Consider the following 23,620-nt stretch of genomic DNA (forward strand, 5'->3'; position numbering starts at 1 on the left):
AGTGAGCTGTAGCTCACGAATGCTTATGCTCAAATAAATTGGTTAGTCTCTAAGGTGCCACTAGTACTCCTTTTCTTTTTAAGAATTTAAATAGTAATTCTGGGGAATCTGGGCAATCGGCCCCCCCACACAAGTTTTCTATTGGTCTGCCTGCTCAAGTCCTATATTCAGTCAATGAACCATCACTAATAGTTGGATCTAGATTATCAGCAAATGCAGGAGTCATGTCCTTTTGGTCAGTCCTATCCATTGTGTCTGCTGAACCCTGTAGTGTGTTGAGGTCCCAAGGACACCCTGGCAATTCTTCCTCCACAACTGGTCTCCCACCACGAGCCACAGGAACCTGCTGGGGTACTTCCAAATCGTCTTCTGCATCCCTCTGGGATGGTGGTTGAGCATCCTCAGTGTTGGCCCTCCCCTTTCTGTCAATATGTTTGTTCACCAGTTCTCAGTGTGCTACAGAGGGATGAGCTTTTGCTTCTAGTATTATCAGCGAGGATAAATTGTTTAGGTATTTTAATTACAGACAGACAGACATAAGAACATAAAAACGGCCACACTGGGGCAGACCAATGGTCCATCTAGCCCAGTATCCTGTCTTCCCACAGTGGCCAATGCCGATGCTTTAGAGGGAATGAATAGAACAGGGCAATTATCAAGTGATCCATCCCCTTGTCATCCGGTCCTAGTATCCGTCAGTCAGAGGCTTAGGGACACCCAGATAATGGGGTTGCATCCCTGACCATCTTGTCTGTGAATCCATCTCCACAGGCATCCTTCTGGGTTGTGCTTGATAAGGAGCCGCTGCAGGGCAGCGTGGTCTATGTTCACAGTGAATTCTGTGCCTTATCAATTGGGATGATAGGCCTCAAGGGCTCCACAATAGCGAAATACTCCAATTGTGTAGCTGAATACTTGATGGTAGTAACTGTGATGGGGATGGTCATGCTGAGTGGTTGGAACTGTGGCAGTTTGCCTAGTGGTCTGAGCCAGGAGTCAGGGCTGGAATTGAAAGTCCAAAGTGGGGTTGGAGTGAGACCAGAGTGAGAGCAAACCCAGAACAGGACAGGAGCAAGAGCAGGGCCAAAGCAAGACTAAGAACAGAACTGGAGCAGGCAACAGATGTCCCATAAGGCAGAAGATAGTTCCAAGCCCTGGAGTGACACTGAGCAGACTGAGCTGCTGTTCTTCCTGTGAGCCTTATATACCTTCCCTGAGAGTCACCAGATCAGTTCCTGACTTGTGGATTGGCTGGAGTGTAGCACAGGAGTTACATCATCTTAAATTTGGTTTCCCTCCCATTTAATTTGCTACCTCCAAAAGCCACCTACCAAGCTCATCAATTTAAGTGCAACCTTTGAGGCATCACAGGTTACTATAAATGGGTGAGCTGGATCTGGAAATTTAAGCACAGCATAATTTAGAAGTCCTTCCTTCAGTGACTCAAACACTTTTTGATGTTCCTCCATCCAGACAAGGTCACTCCTGGTTAGCTGCTATAATGGTGCTGCCCACTCTGCAGATTTTTTTACAAATCTATAGAATCTGCAGAGGCCTACAATCCACTGTACCTCCTCCCAGCTTGTAAAAACTTTACAGTCCTTTATAACATTCAGTTTTTGTGGTTGGGGTTCCAACCCAATCTCACTGACTACATGTCCCTGGAAGGTGATGCAACTCCTCCCAAACTGTCATTTGTTTCCTGAATATTTAAACCCTGACTCCTTAAAAAGCTTTAGAATCCTTTCCACTCCAACCAGATGTTCCTCCCACATCATCTAAGTATGTGAGGATGTCTTGATTACTCAAAATTTGGGTTAGCTCATTTACTACCCTCTGAATATCCCTCGTGCATTCATGAGTCCAAAAGGTATTCTGTGGAATTGAAACAGTCTATAGGGTGTCACAAAGGCAATTTGTCACTACAACCTGATACACCAGTGGAATCTGATGCGGGGCGGGGGGTGCCTCACAAGAACACTCCCTATCTTAAGCACAATCTAATGTTACCCCCGATCATCTCTCCCAAACTCTTCATTATTCTTGGAGAACACACTAGCACACTGTAAGAGCAGCTGTCTAATCGCTTCCTTCTGTTGTCTTCTGCAGCTTCTTCCATCAAGCCATCCCCACCCTAGTCCCTTTACTGATTGGGCCACTTCACAGCTCTTGATCTCTGGCCCCTGTGAGGTTTTGAGATACCAGCTACATTGGACACTATCCCCATGGTCTGATTTTTCATCAGCTGCATTTCCTGGTCAGTCACTTTAATTGCTCTTACACAGAACCCTTTGATCCAGCTTGAAAGAGGGTTCTATTAAACAGGAGTCCTGACTGGATATTGGTAGCTTCAAACACTCCTACAGAGTCACTGCAGGACCTTTATCCTTTGTGGTATTATTGTGTGATGACCTGGCTTCACCACAACTTTATTCCAAGCCTCCACATGCATCTGGCACGTAAATACCTTGCAATGCCAGCTACAACAATGCCATGCGCACGGCTGTTCTCACTTTCAGGTGACATTGCAATTAAGAAGTGGGCAGCATTATCTCCCGTAAATGTACACAAACGTGTTTCTCTTAGTGATTGGCTGAACAAGCTGTAGGACTGAGTGGACTTGTAGGCTCTAAAGTTTTACACTGTTGTTTTTTTGAGTGTGGTTATGTAACAAAAAACCTACATTTGTAAGTTGCACTTTCATGATAAAGAGATTGCACTATACAGTACTTGTATGAGGTGAATTGAAAAATACTATTTCTTTTATCAGTTTTACAGTGCAAATATTTGTAATAAAAAATAATATAAAGTGAGCATTGTTCACTTTGTGTTCTGTGTTGTAATTTAAATCAATATATTTGAAAATGTAGAAAAATATCCAAAAATATTTAATACATTTCAATTGGTATTCTATTGTTTAACAGAGTGATTAATTTTTTTATCACAATTAATTTTTTGAGTTAATCACGTGGCTTAACTGTGATTAGTCAACAGCCCTACAAATTATGCCTTCAACCAGGCCTGAAGAGCTCAGGTAGAGAATGTAATACACCCTGCATCTGTATTACATTTTCAAGGCCCTCATTGGAAAAATCCCTTTTAAAAGGTGGCAGAACCCTTAAGACGCTGCAGAAATCTTTATAGAGCTAGAGAATGATGGGAGAGACAGGTGATCTGCACAGGCCATCAGCAGCAGGCCTGTTGCTTATCCCTCAGGATCTGAGGATTTTGTGGACAAGTCCTTAGGCCCCCTCCTGCTGGTTTTCCTCATAGGAGAGCATTATTGGGTGCTGTATTTGGAACCTAAATGTTAGAACTATGGGGCCCCTGGGAATACCTATGATAGACACCGACTGCCATCCTAGTACACTGATGTTTAGCAAGCATTGCTAAATCGGAGAAAAGAAAAATAATAGAAAATTGTCGATTTTCTTTACTTAATGGTAATAAGAAAATTGCAGACCTGGCACTGCTTCAGCAGCATATTGGGAATTCCCACTTTTGGTTACAGTATTCAGAGTCAGAGAAATAGTTTAGACATTTAAAGATGTTAAATCGCTTATGTAGTTATTAAAGCATATCCAATTATACTCACTTTCATAATGTGAAGAATATGGTTTTACTGGATGACATCTGAAATCATTATTTATTCTTTTATTCTTCCTGCAAAAGACTTTATAGGGATCCTTTCAAAGTGTCAGTGAATAAGAACTCTGCTTTCTCTCTTCCAAATTCTTCAGCTTTCCTACCCATCATTTAAAATTTTTGGTCTCATAAGTGAGTGAAGCATCTTTATTTGATTCTGGAGAATTTTCAGAGACAAAACAAACATATTGTTTGCCACTGTTAGTTCCCCCTTTTTTCTTGCAATTGCAAGATCCTCTTAATCTTAGAACAGGTTGTGTTTTAAAACATGTTAGCAAATACATGTTATTAATATGTTTTTAACCATCATTTAGCATCTAGTGTAGTCAAAGACAATGTACAGCTGGGCAAGCTAACACATTTTAGAGGTATTAATGTCCAGTCCACGATAAGTGTTTTAAAATGTGCTAGTTAAAACTTGTTAGCTAACACAATTTTAAACATGACCTATTTTCCTACTGTAGACATGGCTAAACTGAGTAAAAAACTCAAGATCTTTATCAAGTATTCTTAAAACTACAACAACCACCTGGGGAAGTGAGGAAACAGATTGACAGAGCGAGATGAGTATCCAGAAGTCACCTACTACAGAATAGGCCCAACAAGGAAAATAACAGAACACCACTGGCTATCACGTACAGCCCCCAGCTAAAACCTCTCCAACACATCATCAACGATCTACAACCTATCCTGGAAAACAATCCTTGACTCTCACAGACCTTGGAAGGCAGGCCAGTCCTCGCTTACAGACAGCCCCCCAACCAGAAGCAAATACTCACCAGCAACCACACACCACACCACAGAAACGCTAACCCAGGAACCAATCCCAGTAACAAACCCCATTTCCTACTCTGTCCCCATATCTACTCTAGCAACACCATCAAGGACCCAACCACATCAGCCACACCATCAGGGGCTCATTCACCTGCACATCTACTAATGTGATACATGACCTCATATGCCAGCAATGCCCCTCTGCCATGTACATTGGCCAAACTGGATAAAAAGAATAAAAGAATATTCTATGTAAAAGAATAAATGGACACAAATCAGACATCAGGAATGGTAACATACAAATGCCAGTAGGAGAACACTTCAATCTCTCTTGACACTCAGTAACAGATTTAAAAGTAGCCATCCTTCAACAAAAAAACTTCAAAAACAGACTTCAAAGAGAAACTGCAGAGCTACAGTTCTTTTGCAAACTTAACACCATTAATTTGGGCTTGAGTAGGGACTGGGCGTGGCTGGTTCACTACAAAAGCAATTTTCCCTCTCTGGGTATTGACACCTCCTCATCAATTATTGGGAGTGGACCACATCCACCCTGACTGAATTGGGCTTGTCAGCACTGGTTCTCCACTTATAAGGTAACTCCCTTCTCTTCATGTGCCAGTATATTTATGCCTGTATCTGTAATTTTCACTCCATGCATCTGAAGAAGTGGGGTTTTTACCCATGAAAACTTATGCCCCAATAAATCTGTTAGTATTGAAGGTGCCACCATTGTTTTTGTGGGTACAGACTAACACGGCTACAACCTCTGATACTCATTTCTCCCAGGGGGATGGTCTTTACTTCCCAGTGTTTCAATCCCTACTAAACAGCTGGGGTATTATTACCATGAATTTCTAGGCCTTGATCCCTAGAACAACACAGCAAAGTTGCTGCATCATCCAGACATTATGCAGCACATGTAATCGGACATTATAGAGTTCGTAGCTTCCCAGTGCCCCCACATTTTGAAGCAAAATGAAAAATTGTAAAATAGACAGACTGTTCATCAGAGAGTGATTCTAAATATACATTATTTATAGTAAACTTAAGTCTGAAATGTTCCTTTAGTTTATTATAATATTTAACACTTTTCATCTCAGAGAGTTCCACAAATGTGAGCATCATTCCCCACCTGGGGAAGAGGTTGAGAGAACAAGCAACATGTGACAGATGTTAGTCATGTCATTTAATGCATACTGGAAGGCATTCAGATAATATGGTGATGAGTGCAGTATAAGAACCTATGCAGAATAGACTAGAACATATTTTCTCAAAAAGTATTTACAAACTCATATTTTAGCCAGAGGGCTGTTAAAGTAACCAGATGCATGTAATCAATTAACTATTTAAAGTACATGGTTGCAGTAACAGACTGATTTTTAAAGCTCCTGAGACTCATCCGATTGCTTTTTAAGGCTAAATAACAAATTCGAATTACTTTGTTAGTTTTTGGCAATCTAGTCACATGTATAAACAGTGGTCATAGAATTGGTCGTAGGTCATAGAAGTTAAAGATCAGCGTGATCTATTCAATCATCTGATACCTGTCCCTGTCAGGGCAGGATTACTCCCTAAAATACATTTTCAAATGCTTTGGCTAGTATGGTTTTTAAAGGGCCAAGTGATGGAGCTTCTATGGTACCACTTCCCTTGGTATCTTTCTCAGCCTATGTGATGTTCCTCTGGTGTTATCTGGACCGGCGATCTGCTAGGTCACTCCAATCCTTGACTCTGGGAGCCAGCCTTACCCTGCTCTGATGTGAGAAGCCCCACTCCTGGGCTGTTCACGGACAGCCTCTAGCATGTAAGCTGCTCTTTGGATTGTGCAACCAAATGACACTAACCAATTCCTCCGGTCCCAGACACAACCCTAGGAACCTCCCTCTTGCAGTGTCCAGTTATGCCCGCTGGCTGCTGCAAACTTATATGAGTTCATCAATTTAACAAAGAAATTGATATGTACCAGACTTGTTATCCCAAGGGGAGTCTCTGAGACGCTTCAAACCAAATGCACGGCTTCAGGTAGAATAAACAAACATTTTGTTATGCTTGTAACGATACATGCATACAAATTGGATAATCACATTCAGTAAATCATAACCTTTCCAATGAGAACTCACGACACATCTTGCATAAAACATATCTTAATTATGCCATATTCATATCATAACAATATTTCTATGAAGAATATGGGGCATAATGTCACAAGGAGTACTAAAGATGAAGAGACCTCGTTTCATGAACTCGTCACTTCCAGACTCCCTTACATAAAGAGCTGTGTATATATACATGAGGGCTGTTGATTAATCGCAGTGAACTCACGTGATTAACTCAAAAAAATTAATCCCAATTAAAACAAATTAATCACGATTAATCGCAGTTTGAATCACACTGTTAAACAATAGAATTCCAATTGAAAATTATTAAATATTTTGGATGTTTTTCTACATTTTTAAATATATTGATTTCAATTATAGAATACAAAGTGTATCGTGCTCACTTTATATTATTATTTTTATTACACATATTTGCATTGTAAAAATGATAAACAAAAGAAATAGTATTTTTCAATTCACCTCATACAATTTCTTTATCATGAAAGTGCAACTTACAAATGTAGATTTTTTTTGTTACATAACTGCACTCAAAAACAAAACAATGTAAAACTTTAGTTTAGAGCCTACAGTCCTACTTCTTGTTCAGTCAATCACTAAGACAAACAAGTTTGTTTACTTTTATGGGAGATAATGCTGCCCACTTCTTATTTACAAAGTCACCTGAAAGTGAGAACAGGCATTCACATGGGACTTTTGTAGCCATGTGGTATTTATGTGCCAGATATGCTAAACATTCGTATGCCCCTTCATGCTTCTGTCACCATTCCAGAGGTGGCGGAAGCATGAAGGGGCATACGAATGTTTAGCATATCTTATTCTATTTGTAAGAAAAAAATAAATAGAAAGTGAGCACTGTACAATTTGTGTTCTGTGTTTTAAGTGGAATCAATATATTTGAAAATGTAGAAAACATCCAAAAATACTAAATAAATGGTATTCTATTATTGTTTAACAGTGCGATTAATCACGCAATTAATATTTTTAATCGCTTGACAGCCCTAATATATATATATATATATATATATACATATATTTATATATTCAAACCAGTTTACAACACTTTCCAGCAGATAGCAACTTGCTCAGCAGGTGGCGTGGGTGAGGGAGAGTGAAATGATTGGTGCTGCTTGGTTTAGAGACAATTATGAAGAGAGAGTGAAATGATTGGTGCTGCTTGGTTTAGAGACAATTCACGTAACAGAGGATATAATAGAGGTAAATAAAATGTGAAGGTAATTCTGGTGCTCTAATTTACCTTTTTTAAAGTGGTCATTAAATGAAATTCCAAAGTAAATACTTTAAAACTGATAATGAGAAATACTCTTTGACATAACACAATTAAACTGTGGAATTTATTCCCACAAGACATTGAGAGGAAAAGCTTAGTATGATTCACAAAAGGATTAGACATTTATATGGATAATGAGAACATCCACAGCAACATTAGCTAGGAGGAAAAAATGTATAAGAGTTATAAACCGTCATATTTCAGGGTATATGCCAATCACTCTCATGATGTTAGAAAAGAAGTTTCTCTATGTGGATGTCATTCCATAGTTGTCCTCTATGACATTTCTTGCATCCCCATCTGAAGAACCTTACACTGAGAACTGGAAGAGACAAGATACTGTCCCAGATGGAATGATGGTCTGAGCCAGTATGGTCATTCTTATGTGTGGTTTTGGGCCGCCCTGACTTCCAACATGGAGGATTTTTTTGAAATTGCTTCATGATAACATGAAAGCGACTGTTCTGAGCAGCACTGGCTCCCAGAGTGAACCTTTCAAAGTACAAACAGGAGTCAAACAGGGCTGTATCATCACTCCAACCATGTTTGCGGTTTTTATTGCTGTCATTCTTTACCTAATTGCTGTGAAGTTTACAGCTGGCACTGAAATCATTTACAGAATGGATGGAAAGCTTTTCAGGCTTAACAGGCTGAAAGCCAAGAGTAAGATTTCCACAACATCTATTGTGGAACTTCAGTATGCTGATGACAACACAATCTTTTCCCACTCTGAGAAAGATCTTCAAACTATCTTGAATGTGTTTGCCGATGCTTACGCATGTCTTGGTCTCACTCTTAATATCAAGAAGACTAAAGTGCTCTATCAGCCCTCTCCAAATGAGATATTACATGCCCCATCTATCAAAATCAATGGAGTGGCACTGGAGAATGTCAATCATTTCCTCTATCTTGGAAGTCATCTTTCATCCAAGGCAGATATTGATGCAGAAATTCAATATCGCCTGAGTTGTGCCTCTGTAGCTTTTTCTTATTTATGGAACAGGGTCTTTGAAGATCACAACATTCGAACAGACACCAAGCTTCTTGTTTATCAAGCCATTATTCTCCCAACACTGTTGTATGGGTCCGAAACTTGGACAACCTGAAGTCCCTGAGAGGCACCATCAACGCTGCCTTCATAAGATTCTGAAGATCAAATGGGAAGACAGGCGCACCAATATTAGTGTTCTGGAAGAGGCAAAGACCACCAGTATTAAGGCAATGATCATCTGTCAGCAATTCTGCTGGACTGGTCATGTTGTCCGGATGCCAGACCATCACCTCCCAAAACAGGTCCTGTTCTCTCAGCTGAAAGAAGGGTACCGTAACGTGGGTGGACAATGGAAGCGTTATAAAGACTTGCTGAAGGAAAACCTAAAAAAATGTAATATTAACATTGATACTTGGGAGATACTTGCCCAGGATTGCTTAAAATGGACTGAAGTCCTACGTGATGGTCCCCTGCATTTTGAACTTGCTCGCTGACAAGCCGAAGAGGACAAGAGGCACAGGAGGAAGGAGACACTGGTCTCCAGTCATGGTCAACAGCCTCCTGCTGAGCCTGAAAACATCTGCTCTCATTGTAATAGAACTTGTGGTTCAAGGATTGGTCTTATTAGCTACCTGAGGACCCATAACTCCCATGGAAGATGATCATACTTGGTAATGAGTGAATGCCCAACATCATCAAACATGGAGGCCTTTCCTGGTTCTAAGGTGGTATTTCCCATCCTCTCACAACCATAACAACCACTAACCAAAATCCTTTCTATGTATAAACCAAGGTGTTTTTTAATTACAAATCTAGTGCTCTATACGTCTCAAACTGAAAAGTTCTTTGTACTTTGGGTAAAACCATAGTGGATGAGCAAATGAAGAAATGTATGTAGTTAATAACGGAATGTGCATAACCTTTAATCTGACCCTGTTAACCCTTGGAGACTTGTGTCCACAAGTCCAGAAAGAGACCTCTGGTGACTATCAAAGGATACCTGTGTAACACAGACATGCCCCTGCATACCCAGGCAGGGTACATCTATGTCAGACCATCTTCTTGATATTACACCAAAAGGGGTCATTTGTGATCTCTGCCGAACGCTAAGAGTTTGTATGGGAAACAGTTTGTGAGATATGTCAAATGTAGAATATGAGGTTGCAAAACTGCTGAAGTGAGACTTATCACCTGAGGCAAGGCAGGTTCAGGGCTAACTCAAACAACGTTAAGAATAATGGACATCTGTGGAGACAGCACTTTGTTTAGTGTCTGGTCCAGGTGGAGAGTTGAACACTGACAAAGAAAAAGAACTCCAGGAGGGATCTCTGAAGATGGGGGGCCCCTAGGCTAAGAGACAATAGCCTGTAATGGTAAAAGAGCAGAAGAAACAACAGAAGTTGTTACCCATCACAGGAGGAGACTCTCTGCCAGCAGGGATGTCTCATGGACAAGCACTGCAAGGAATAACCTTTGGGTGAGAAATACATTGTTAGACAGGAAAGTAACCTGTTGGAAAGTATAGGCTCTAGATTGCATCTTATGTTTTTCTTTTACCTGTAACCTTATGTTTCCAAATCCTTATTCTCGCTTTTATTTGAATTGCTATATTCATGGTAAATAGGCCCAATGGCCTGTGATGGGATGTTAGATGTGGTGGGATCTGAGTTACTACAGAGAATTCTTTCCTGGGTATCTGGCTGCTGAATCTTGCCCATATGCTCAGGGTTTAGCTGATTGCCATATTTGGGGTCGGGAAGGAATTTTCCTCCAGGGCAGATTGGAAGAGGCCCTGGAGGTTTTTTGCCTTCCTCTATAGCATGGGATACGGGTCACTTGCTGGAGGATTCTCTGCTTCTTGAAGTCTTTAAACCATGATTTGAGGACTTCAATAGCTCAGACATAGGTGAGAGGCTTTTCGCAGGAGTGGGTGGGTGAAATTCTGTGGCCTGCGTTGTGCAGGAGGTCAGACTAGATGATCACAATGGTCCCTTCTGACCTTAGTATCTATGACTCTATGCTATCTCAAGCTTTGTTAAATAAACTTTAATCTGGTTTTACTATAGACTTGTCTAAGTAACTTGCGCTCAAGAGAGCGTTGAGCTGAGGGGAAGCCAGTGAACTGGGGTACACTACTTCACCGGAGACAGTGAATCAGTGTATACTGCAGATGAAGATAAGGGACTGGGCACTCAAGTGTAACAAAGTGGGGTGTGTAAATTGCTAGTCTGCATAGACACAGGGCAGGGCTTGTGGAGCCTGGAAAAGAGTGCTTAAGTTGCCATCAGCTGGTAGTTGGGGAGAGTTTCTTCTGGTGGGTGCAGAGGAGTCTCTATCCTGCTGTGAGCAGGTGGCAGTGATTCACCTGGACACCTCGGCTAACCCAAAAAAGTGTCAGAGGCTGTTATGACAGCTGTGTGTTGTAATAACAACACAAGACTGTCTGAAACCAAGGCGAAGCTGGTCATGCCTAGGGGGTGGAACAATGTTAGGTCTACGGGTCAGAGCCAAGGGTCAGCACTGAAATCAGAAGTCAAAAGTAGGGTTGGAACACGGCAAGAGCAGGGCTGGGAGCCAGGCTGGATCAGGACTAGTGCAAAAGCTGGGCTGAGGCCTGTGGAATCTGTCACCTTACCAGGCAGAGTAATATTCCACCCCATGGAGCAATGTTGGGCAAACTGAGCTGCTGTTTCTAATCCTGTAAGGTATGCACCTGCTCTGAGAGTCACAAGACCAGCTCCTGGCTTGTGAATTGGCTGGAGCCTAACACAGGAATGACTCATTTCCGCATGTGGCTTAATCAGGATATTATTCAGGGATGACTTCACCAGGACAGTGTGATAAATAACAGGTACTTATCCAAATATGTTCTGTGATTGGCAAGATATATTTGTTATTGTTTTCTGTGATTGATTTAATAATGACCCCTTGAAAGATGTGTGATGTTGCACTCTATATGATTTTAGGAAAATATGCTAATGAGTGTGAATACAATGTAACTAGCATATGCTTCATGCAAAAGGTCTCTTGTAAGGTATCATTACAAAGCTTATAATCTACTGAGTGTGGTCATCCTATTTGTATAAATGTATCACTCTTGTATCTGAAACTAGAAATATGAAATATTACTCTGAGGGCCTATTGTAATTATGCAAAGTGTGGGCCATTAATGGTGGTTTGGAGTCTTGATGGCTCCCATTAACCAGGACAATTGACTGTGGATGGCTCTGTTTGCAGGCAGGCCTTCCTGTGAGTCAGGCTGGGAGGAATGAAGGCTTGGGGTCTCACAGGACATGTGACCGTGTCACCTGGTACTGGAATCCATCTTAAACCTGGTGCTTTTCCATTTAGAAGGGGGGAGGGGACCCAGAGAGACAAAAGATTCTCACCTTGTGCCAAAGCCATATAAGGGGGTGGAACAGAACAAAGGGGGCGGCCATCATGAGAAATCCCCTAGCTACCACCTGAGCTGGAACAAGGGCTGTACCAGGGGAAAGTATTGTGCCCAGACAAGGAAGGTGTCCAGTCTGTAAAAGAAATGTATTGAAACATCTCTGAGGGTAAGATTTTCTCTGTATTCAGTTTTATTACTGTACGAGACTTAGACTTGCATGTTTTATTTTATTTTGCTTGGTAATTCACTTTGTTCTGTCTGTTACTAATTGGAACCACTTAAATCCTACTTTCTGTATTTAATACAATCACTTTTTACTTATTAATTAACCCATAGTATGTATTAATACCTGGGGGCGGGGGGGGGCACAAACAGCAGTACATATCTCTCTATCAGTGTTATGGAGGGCAAACAATTTATGAGTTTACCCTGCATAAGCTGTATACAGGGTAAAACGGATTTATTTGGGGTTTGGACCCCATTGGAATTTGGGCATCTGAGTGTTAAAGACAGAAACACTACTTAAATTGTTTTCACTTAAATCTGCAGCTTTGGGGCACGTGGTTCAGAGCCTGGGTCTGTGTTGGAGCAGACGGGCGTGTCTGGCTCAACAAGACAGGGTGCTGGAGTCTGAAGCTGGCAGGGAAAGCAGAGGCAGAAGTAGTCTTAGCACAACAGTTGGCAACCCCAAGGGGGTTTCTGTAATCCAACCTGTCACAAGATGTTTATAACTCATTAGGAATTGCTAGTTGCCACACATGTTCTTAATAATAATGACAGGATTAGAAATCCCTATCAGTCATGTGAACTGTGATACCATAAAAAAAGTTCCATAAGTATTACATAAACTGAGATATAAAAACAACACATAGTGGGATCAACTGTGGGAAAGTAGATTCTCTTCTTCACAAAGGAATATCTTTGTCCCATACCCTATAAAAAGGAAAAGATAGCTATGCTGAAAGTGGACACGTTGCTATTGCTCCACCAGTTACAGAGGATGTGGTAAACGATGCTTTTTTTCTGAATCCCGTATCGTGCCAATCTCCCATATCATACTAATAATCTTTCATTAAATAATTCCAATTGACCCTATTTGACATCTTTTGTTACTAATATTATCGTCATTAAATTAATACACACAGCATGCTGATTATGATTGCTTCTTTCCCATGGGTGCCAGTTATGTGTTGGGTTGACAAGCCAAGTGTTGAGTGTCGTCAGAGTTTGGCTCCATGCATGTGTTCTTTCTGTGGGCTGCACTGGCTCTGGCCAGTTAACCCATACAGCAGGCTCCGATCAAACTGCCCAATGAGACTACAAGTAGCGAAGGAACTCAGTTTTAGTAGCGAAGGAACTCGGTCAGGTTTATTGCCAACGAAGCACGGTCCTAGGTCCCTGGATCAATATCTACAGTTATACCAATGGGGGCTGCGGAAGTGGTGCAGGCAGAGCGACGTGCTGGCCACCATTTCCTGCAGTCCCCATTGGCCTGAAGCGGCGAACTGCAGCCAGTGGGAGCCGTGATTGGCCAAACCTGCGGATGCAGCAGGTAAACAAACCGGCCCGGCCCGCCAGCAGCTTTCCCTGAACAAGCGGCTCCCCTAGTTTGGGAACCACTACACTAGCACATGTATGCCCATGACAATGGACACAGCTCAGTCAGTGGAGGGAGTTTCCACTGTGCCCAGGCTGGACGAAAGGTTAAAGCGAGGTATCCCAACATTTATTGACTCAGACAAACAATCTGGGGTAAATAACTTACGTATCACCTTATGTGTTTCATGACATGTTTGTTACCTCCCCTTGTAGTGCCTGATATTTAATCCTGAGGGAACTTGCGCCACTGCGCAATGCAGAATTTTGCAGAAACTAACATTGTGCACGCAGAATATCCTTTCCCCCACAGAAATGGGCTGCTGTGCTGCTGGCTGCCCCGAGGGGCCACTAGATCCAGCAAAGCCCAGCTCGCACATAGAAGATGCTGCCGGGGGGAGGGGGAGGGAGCTAGAGGGTTCCTGGCAGCTGCAGTTCCCAGCATGCCCTGCGTGCAAGCTGGGACCCAGCATCAGGCTGTTTCTCCCTCTGGATCCCTGGGCTCTGGGGAAGGAGTGAGACTGGTGTCTGGGCAAGGGGGGGGCCCCCGCGGCTGGGCTCGGGGGAGGAAGGGGTTTGGGTGTATTGTCTGTGGTGGGACACCACAGCAGGGCTAAGTGGGGGAGAGGTTGTAGGTGTCTGGCCCCTCGGATGGGCTTGTGTGGGGGCAGAAGGTGGCAGAGAAACAGGAACTGGGTTGTCATGGGTTTCTTTAACTCTCTACTCCTGGAGGAATTTTTGTGTGTGCATATTTGCTGACAGGTATTTTGAAATAAATTATCAAAATAATTGAAACTGGCATGATTATCTCGTATTATTTTGACAAATTTGCAGAATTTTAAAATTTTATGTGCAGAATTTTTAATTTTTTGGTGCAGAATGCCCCCAGGAGTAATGTTTCAGACAAAATATCCCTATTCACCACCTGTCTTTGTACTTTTACTCCTGATGTTTCAGACAAAATATCACTATTCATCATTTTTATCTAACCATTTTATCGTGTGCTAGGATGTTCTTAAGTGGCCAGCTGGAGTGTGTTTACATATTCAGTGTGTTATAGCAATGCTACATGCTGGTACCGAGTTCATGTACCAGACACTGACTTGCAGGCAAGCTGCTGCTTTTGCTAGGGCCTGACTGTTGCTCAGAGCATAACTTTTGCTGACTTTGGTTCAGGCCTCAGGCCTTGCACCAGGCCCATGCTTCAGGTCTCTCTTTCTACTACATTCCTGAACTTTTTGTCTTTTTATGGGGAGGATGTTTACCCATCGTCCCAGAAAAGCATAATGCATGGACTGAAGATGACCCAGTGGGCTAAACACTGTTATGTGGCCACCTTATTTTATCATTCATCCATTCATGCCCCATCTGTCCCTTGGTCTGCACATTTCCTCGTACGACTGATGGATACGTTTTATTTTTTAATTGTGTTTAGTTTTTTATGGTGGGCCTGTTAGGAATGTTAGGCCTGGGACTTTTATTGAGGAAAGTAGTTTTATAATTGAGCCGTGGGGGCACATAAACTATATGTGTAGTTTATATGGGTGACATATGACATAGATCCAGTTGTTTCTTATAGATGCTGTCTTCCAGATAATCTACTGGATGGACAGCAACGAATTTATCAAATATTGCTGTGTTAGGATTTAGTATTAGTACCCAGACACTGAACAAGATGTTTTTGAATTACATGTGCCTCAGTTAGGATGCAGTGCCGCTGACCCCATATTGTGACTATTACTCACCGGGAATTTGTTTACCCAATTTGTAGTTACTATGTAATTTAATTTCTTTACCAATTTGTTTTTTTTTTCCTTGCCTTCATTTTGTTTCCTGGCATCCATTTTTTGATTTTTTTCTGTGTTTTGGTTAAATAGTTTAGAAATGTTGTGCACATTGTAAGTGTACAGCAAAAATATAACAATACAGCAATAATACAGTAATACAGCAATAGTACAGGTGCTTTTATACGGTAGCCAAATTCAAATTAAATGACAGTTTAACCTGGTCCAGCTAGTGGTTTCTAGCTGATTGCCAACTTATTTGTCCATATATGGTAGACTGAGGTGTAGTTGACCAGTGTCTCATTTATAAAACACTTCATTTTGCTTTTCTTGATGCTTGGGGGTTCCTTCACTGTATATTGATATCTTCTGGTTTCTTTGTGGTGTGATATTTTCTGGTGTCTTTGATCTGTTGGATGCAACCTTAAACATCTTAAGTTAGTTAACATAATACAGTTTTTGCTTGTTTGTTTACATTTTTTTTTTGTTTTCAGTAACCCAAAATACACAGACTAATTTAGTTTGTTTACAATGTAATAGGGACCAAGTCTTTTATAACACAAGCTATACTTTTGAAATTGTTGTATAGACATTTATTTTCACTTGATGTGCATTACTAATATTTTATACTAAATATAATGCTTGACTGCTAAAATAGATGCTCACAACCTTTTATGAGAAGGTGTATTGCTTTCCCCTCTGAGCACTCTGTTTTAACAAAAAAGTTAGTAACAGAATTTTTACCCAAGCTTTTCAGAGTTAATTTGCTTGTGATACCAATTCCACTTTTGTTAACTGTTTAGAAGCACAAACTTTAACAACCACTACTTCCCTTTAATATAACATAAAAGAAAAGCTTATACAAAATTAAACCAAAATGAATTTTAAATGCAAGTTTCTGCAAACACTTTGAGGGTATTACATTTTTGTGACACTTTGTTGTGTTTGGGAGCCAAAGGTGGGATAACCACACATAGCAAAATTGTTATATTTTTAACATTTTTGCTATAACATTCTTATAACTATATGTATAAAATACTTGATAAAGGTGCAAACAAGTTTATAAAACCCAAATAGAAGATTGGCATTTTGTTAATATTACCTTTGCCTTAATGTTGAGGTTATGTGTTGGGTTGACAAGCCAAGTTTTGCCAAATAGCAATGGAACATAAACATCTAGGGCCCATATCCTCAAAGGTATTTGGGTTCCTAATTCTCATTGAAATCAGTGGCGTTTAGGAGCCCCAATACCTTTGAGAAACTCGGTCCATCAGCTTTATTGAATACATCCAGCCTGATCTGAGGGTGGCATAAAAATGACTAAACTCCCATCAAATGTTCTGTCCCATTATGCACTCAGTAAAAGGTGGGATAAATTCTATACAGGTTGTGCATAACGCGCTGATACTAACTTCTGGTAAGGATCTTAATGCCCCAAATTTATCTCTGATGTAAATCAGTTAACTTCAATGGAATTACACCAGGGATAAATTTGGCCCAACATCTCTAGGACATTATACCCAATATTTATTTCTGTCATCTGCCAAATCTTAATTAACTAATGTTTTGCAAATCAGTTTGAAGGAGTACAGTGCTATAACTGCTAAACGTCATTCATTATTATCTTTTAAATACATGCAATATATTTGTAATTGTAAATCAATATAACACCATGTACTCATTGATAAATCATTAATCTTTTGTCAACATCATCATTTAGTAATAATCAGCTTGCAATCATTAAAACTAAGACAAAATTATGTAACTCCTTCATTATTAATACTTATATAACTATAGAGGCAGGCACTAAATAAACAATAAACCATGATGCTTAAAGAGCTCTTCCCTTTCCAGCAAAAATACTCTATGGGCCTTATAGAAAGATCATATCGATGTTGTCAAAACCATGTAGAATAAATTAAGCTTTATTTTATTTATTTATTTTTGTTATCAGCAGGAAGTACCATTATTTCTTTAACTTGCGTTTTTTTGTTTGTTCAAATACCCTTTCTTCGCTAGCTATCTTTACTCACAAAGGTTACTTCAGAACAGATCGAATAGTATGTGCTCTCTCTATGTTAATGCTCTCACTGTTGCAGCACCGGTGGAACCACACCAGTGCTAGAGCAATGGTGGGAGAATATTTTAAAATGTTGATGCAGACAAGAGCTTGCAGGGTACTCATACACTTCTGCAACCTGTGTGCTCTTACATTTGCCATGCAGCATTTGATATTTTTACAGGGAATGTGTAATCACTGTAAGCTATGTCATTATCTTTTAGCTACATGTAAAAACTCTATGCAGGAAACAAACTTGTTTTATCAACACCCACCACAAAAGCTAAAGGGGACATACTGAGACACAGCACAGCTCAAGAACCACTACTGCTTATCTACCTGCATCACTAAGGGAGAGAAATAAAAAGATAAATAGTAATTAGATTAATAATAATAGATGATAAATAAAAAGCAATGTATGTATCTCCTTGGTGAGTTTGTTGTAAATCATAGCATTAAAAAAATCTTACAAGTTCATCCTGTTTGAATGCTGGATAAGCAACATTTACAAGTCATGAAATTCTGATGAGTTGCATTGTGGTTTTGTACTACAAACTCTGTGCCAATGTTTGAGAACTGAAGTCATCGTCTGCATATCAATTTGCATCTTGGCTAAAATCCTTTCTCAAAAGCAAAAATTACTAAAAAAACCACTAAATTGTGGCAGAAATAGCAAAGATATAAAAATTTAAGGTATAAAAGTTAGTAATTGAGGTGAAGATTCATCTTTGTAAATGGAAACTAAACCATTACAGAGCCATTGGAAATAACCTCATATTAAAGAAGATATATGAAAGAGGTAGGAAGTATTATTTCATCTGAGAGAACGAGGCTTGTCAGCTTGTGAACCAATAACTCTAGTCTATACTAATATTAACACTCAGCACTTTACATCTCCAACACATTACATGCCCACTGATTGATCCTCACAATATCTCTATAAGGCCAATGTTATTATTCCCATTTTTAAAAAAGAGGAAACTTCAATTCATAGATTAATAGAAACATAGGTTCAATGACTTGTCTCATGTTACCCTCTCTATCCCGAATTCTGCAAACATTTATGCAGATGCTTAACTTCAGACACATAGCTAGTCCCACTGAAGTACCTGAGGAGCGACTGGTCTAGTAAAGGAATCTGGACAGGTACCAACCGAGCATGGACTGAAGGGAAGTATTATGTTTGGGTTGGAGTTGCACACAGAGCCTTTCAAGCTATGAGAGGAACCTCTGAAAAATTAGTTATATGGAGAAGAATCTGAGCTCTGCTGGGAAAAGGGCCAAATCCTGAAGTCCTTGAGACTCTTGCCTGAATAAGGACTTCAGAATTTGGCCTGTAGAGAACTGTACATTAAGACATTGGTGAGAAAAGTCATGGATATGAGTCCACTTTGCAAGCTTGAATTTTGCTGTTTTTTCAATTAATTCCCATTTTTGTTCAAAAGTCTGGGAACTGTGCATTTGTAAATAAAAATGGATTAGGATAATTTCATACTCCAGTGTCTTCTGACCACTAATTTTCTATCCTAAAAGGAATAACCCACCTTTGGGAACTTAGTGCGTTAAGGCCTAGATCCAAAAAGGGACTTAAGTGTCTACGCTCCAAATTTAGGTGCATAAATCCCAGTTTTAGCATAAATCCACTGGGATACCACAAACCCCTGCTCAGTTGCCACCTTCCCTGTCTCCCACACCTCTCAGGTGAGTTCTTTAACTATTTTCTCCCCATTCAGGAAGAAGGGGCAATTGAACCTATGTCTCCCTCATCCCAAGCGTGTGCTCTAACTAATGGGCTAAAAGTTATAAAGTGGGAACCATCACCACCACCTCCTCCTTCTCCTTACCTCCCCCATCTCCATTTTGTGTGGAGTTAGGCAGACACCCGTGTGACGTTGCACTCCATATGTTTTATGGAAATATGTTTATAAGTGTGACTATAATGTACTTGGAACATGCTTTATGCTAAAGGTTTCTTGTACAAAGCTTATAATCTACTGAGAGTGTGATCCTATCTGTATGTATGTATCCTTCTTGTATCTAAAGCTAGAAATATGAAGTATTACTCTGAAGTCCTATTGTAATTATGCAAAGTTTGGGCCATTAATGGTGGTTTAGAATCTTGATGGCTCCCATTAACCAGGACAATTGGTTGTAAATGGCTCTGTTTACTTGAAAGCCTTCCTGTGTTCATGTGAGTCAGGCCAGAAAGAATGGAGGCTTGGGGCCTCACAGGATATGTGACCAGGTTACCTCATACTGGAATCCATCTTAAACCTGGTGCTTTTCCATTTAGAAGGAAGGGTGGAAACCCAGAGAGAGACAAAGGATTCCCATCTTGTGCCAAAGCTATAAAAGGGGGTGGAACAGAACAAAGGGGGCTGCCAGTCATGAGAAATCCCATAGAAATCCACCTGAGCTGGAACTAACAAGAACTGTACCGGGGAAAGGATTGGACCCAGACTAAGAAGGAGTCTAGTCTGTGAAAGAAGCTTATTGGAACATCTCTGAGGGTGAGATTTACCTGTATTCAGTTTCTTAATGTATTAGGCTTAGATGTGCATGTTTTTGCTTTATTTTTCTTGGTCACTTACTTTGTTCTGTCTGTTATTACTTGAAACCACTTAAATCCTACTTTTTATTCTTAATAAAATCACTTTTGTTTATTATTGAACCCAGAGTAAGGAATTAATACCTGGGGGAGCAAACAGCTGTGCATATCTCTCTATCAGTGTTATAGAGGGCAGACAATTTATGAGTTTACCCTGTATAAGCTTTATACAGAGTAAAACGGATTTATTTGGGGTCTCTGTGACCGAACCCATCACAACCCACCTATCTCATTCTTGCAAGAAAATACTTAGGCGCTGAAGCTGCCTGGTTCAGTAGTTGATCACAAGCAGAGAAAGGCATCTCCTTGCAGCCCAGACTTAGGTGCCTATCTCCATGAAAGGGGCAGGGCTTAGGAAACAGCTCTCTTGTTGACATCACCCATTGGGTGCTTAGGCAGCTTCTCACTTAGCATGCTGGCTTTTGTGAATGTCATTCTTAAGCACCTAGCGCCCCCTCAGCATTCATTGTATAGGGAGCTAGGTGCCTAACTCAGGCTTTGCGAATCCAATTGTTGTTCCAGTGGTTTTCTAGGCACCTAGAAGTTGGGTGCTGCGACATTGAGCATCACAGTGCCTAAGTCCCTTTGTGGATCTAGGCCTAACTAATTAATGACTATGCCACTATCTTAGTCCTGTTTCCTTTTCCACTTAATGCAGCTTTGCCAGAAGCTGGGAATGGGCGACAGAGGATGGATCACTCGATGATTACCTGTTCTGTTCATTACCTCTGGGGCATCTGGCATTGGCCACTGTCGGAAGACAGGATGCTGGTCTAGATGGACCTTTGGTCTGCTCCAGTATGGCCATTCTTATGTTCAACATATAGACTATAGTTTTTTTCTCAGGGAGATGAAGTATAACTTGAGACTCCATTTTGCTTCTTCTCCCCTTCTCCTTGAGGCCTTCCACTGCAGTGACCCTGCTTCTAGTTCAGAGAGACTGAATTTTCTAGAGCACAACATTAATATAACTCTGAACGCTGCCAAAGGGAAAGGGCATGCGAGGCTAACAAGAAAGAAAAAGCACTTATTAGGGGCTGAGGGTGCTGCCTCTGTGGCACTCTTAGCCCTGCTAGTCAGAGTGAAAGTTTGAATGGTGCTGCTACTAGACTACAATAGTGGTGCAGAATACAAGCATTTCTGTTTAGTCTTGCTACACTTGCTGCATTGTATTTTGTACTCCTACCTCACTAACTGATTGTATTCATAAGAACGGCCATATTAGGTCAGACCAAAGGTCCATCTAGCCCAGTATCCTGTCTTCCGACAGTGGCCAATGCCAGGAGCCCCAGAGGGAAAGAACAGAACAGGTAATCATCAAGTGATCCATCCCCTGTCGCCCATTCCCAGCTTCTGGCAAACAGAGGCTAGGGACACCATCCCTGCCCATCCTGGTTAATAGCCATTGATGGACCTATCCTCCATGAATTTATCTAGTTCTTTTTTGAACCCTGTTATAGTCTTGGCCTTCACAACATCCCCTGGCAAGGAGTTCCACAGGTTGACTGTGCATTGTGTGAAAAAATATTTCCTTTTGTTTGTTTTAAACGTGCTGCGTATTGATTCCTTTAACTTCCCGCAGCTTTCTTTAATCTATCTTCTCTTGGAAAATAACTGTAGTGACAAATTGTGCTTCCCCCACTCCACCCGTCGAGGCAGCTGTGACACTGCATGTCATGTTCTTCACAGATATATTATTATGATATGATTATGATATAATCATTGTGTTTTGTGCAAGATAAGTGATGTGAGATAGCATTGAAAAGGTTATGATTTACTGAATATGTTTATCCTATTTGTATGCATGTATCATTTTTGTATCTGAAGTTAGGAATATTGACTGTGTATCTGTATTACTAATGTGTTTAACCTGGGGAACACCCTCTAGGCAAAAGGCTCTCAGTCTAGATGGCTGGCTGGGAAGGGCCCATTCAGGAGCCATTAGGAGAAAACAATAGGCCTTAGAAGAAGTTTATCTCCCACCCGGGGGCCTTCCTGAGGATGCTACAGACAGCCTCCGAGTTATGGCTGCTGTGACACTACAGGGACATGTGACCAGGTCACCTGTTGCTGGACTCCATCTTGGGATATTGGTGTTTTTCCACTGACTGGTGTGGGAACCAAGCTTTGAAACAAACGGTTCCTCTCATATGTAAAAGCTATTTAAGGCAAGGGAGTGACATCATCATAGTTCTTCACTGACTCCCCCCAAGAGAGACTCCTGAAAACACCTGAGGAACAAAAACTGAACTGGGGGTAGTGCTGGACCCAGGCTAAAGGGATTTTTAGCATGTGAATGGAACACCTGGGGATTCCAAGCTGTATGCCAATGCAGTTTGCCCCTTACGAATCTGCAGCCTGCTTGTATCATCACTTAGAGTGAGGATTTGCTATTCATATCTGATGTATGTAGTATATTAAGCTTAATCTGAGTGTTCAGTTTATTTGCTAGGTAATCTGCTTTGATCTTTTGCTAGCCCTTATAATCACTTAAAATCTATCTTTTGTAGTTAATAAACTTGTTTTTGTTTTGTCTAAAACCAGTATGTGGGAGTCATAACTCGGGGCAGAAAGCTGTTGTATATTCCTCTCCACATTGAGGAGAATTTAATGAGCTTATGCTGTACAGTTCCCTGTGCAGCAAAGACGGTATAATTTTGGGTTTACTCTTCAGATGGGTGCATGCCTGTGTAGCTGGGAAGTTCCTTAGCTGGAGCCTTCCCATGCAGAGCTCATTACAGCATCTGCATGTAACTGCAGCTGGGTGTGTCCCTACCTGCATGTGTGCTGGTGAAAGTGCAGGCTGGTCACAGCAGTATAGTGTAAAGGGAGGCCAGGCTGGTGGGTCAGGGGTGTTCAGTGGTACCCCAGTTCCAGGTGGCACTCCAGGGGAAACCTGTTACAGCATCAAGGACATTTGCAAGACAGCTAGGGAAAGGGCTAGGCTCATGGACCGACAGCTTGAGAAATGACAAAAGGAAATACTTTGTCATCCAATGTGTAATTAGACTATGGAAATCATTGCCACACAGAGTCATTGAGGCCAAGAATGTAACAAGATTCAGAAAGGGATGGGACATGTATATGGATAACAAGAATACCCATTTATCATAATTAATAGCAACAAATTTTGTAAGGGATATTATATCTTGTGCTTTAGGGTTTAAACCAGTTCTAATTTAGAGACCAAGATGGAAGCAGATTATCCCACTTTTGCCTACTGCGCTGTTTTTAATACCTCCCTCTGAAGCATGATACCGGCCACTGTCACAGACTGGATAAGACACTACACGGATCTTGGTTTGGGTCTGATCCAAATTGCAATGGTAATTGCTATGTTCCTACATTAAATCTGCCCAGA

The sequence above is a fragment of the Natator depressus genome, chromosome 1, assembly GCF_965152275.1.
Source record: "Natator depressus isolate rNatDep1 chromosome 1, rNatDep2.hap1, whole genome shotgun sequence".
Lineage (NCBI taxonomy): Eukaryota > Metazoa > Chordata > Testudines > Cheloniidae > Natator > Natator depressus.